The following is a 927-nucleotide window of genomic DNA, read 5'->3' on the forward strand; positions in this document are numbered from 1 at the left end:
TGAGTTTACTGGAAGTGGAAGCTCATCTCCATCCATTTCTGCGAGTATTAGAGCTCCCCCAGAGAAAGCTTTTTTCACAACATATGGTCCTTCGTAGTTCGGCGTCCACTTTCCCCGAGAATCCTTTTTTATGGGCAATATTTTCTTTAACACTAATTCTCCTTCTCGAAATTCTCGAGGACATACTTTTTTTTTGTAGGCTTTTTTGAGTCTTTTTTGATAAAGTTGACTATGACACAAAGCTATCATTCTTTTTTCTTCTATGAGATTCAATTGGTCATATCGTGATTGAACCCACTCTGCCTCTTCTAGTTTTGTTTCCATCAAGACTTTGATCGAGGGAATTTCAACTTCGATGGGAAGTACCGCTTCCATTCCATACACCAATGAGAAATGAGTTGCCCCTGTTGAGGTACGAACAGAGGTTCTATAGCCATGTAATGCTTTTGATGAACCTGACAACCACACTTCTCGTCACATTGGTATAAGAAACAACTTCAACCCATTTTGTGAAATAATCGATAGCTACTAGGATAAACCGGTGTCCATTTGAAGCCTTAGGCTCGATGAGTCCAATAACATCCAATCCCCACATTGAAAATGGCCATGGTGATGTTAAAACATTCAAAGAGGTGGTGGTACATGTATTTTATCAGCATAGATTTGACATTTATGACATTTCTTTACGTGAGTAAAGCAGTCGGATTCCATGGTCAACCAATAGTAGTCAGCCCTTAAGATTTTTCTTGCCATTGTGTGCCCATTTGCATGAGTTCTGAAAGAACCTTCGTGAACCTCTTGGATAATTTTCTCTGCTTCTGCTTTATCCACACATCTGAGGAGAACCATATCATGATTTCTCTTATAAAGCACATCGCCATTTAAGAAGAAATTCATTGACAATCTCCTTAAAACCCTTTTGTCGTT

The sequence above is a fragment of the Cicer arietinum genome, chromosome 6 (assembly GCF_000331145.2).
Source record: "Cicer arietinum cultivar CDC Frontier isolate Library 1 chromosome 6, Cicar.CDCFrontier_v2.0, whole genome shotgun sequence".
Classification (NCBI taxonomy): Eukaryota; Viridiplantae; Streptophyta; class Magnoliopsida; order Fabales; family Fabaceae; genus Cicer; species Cicer arietinum.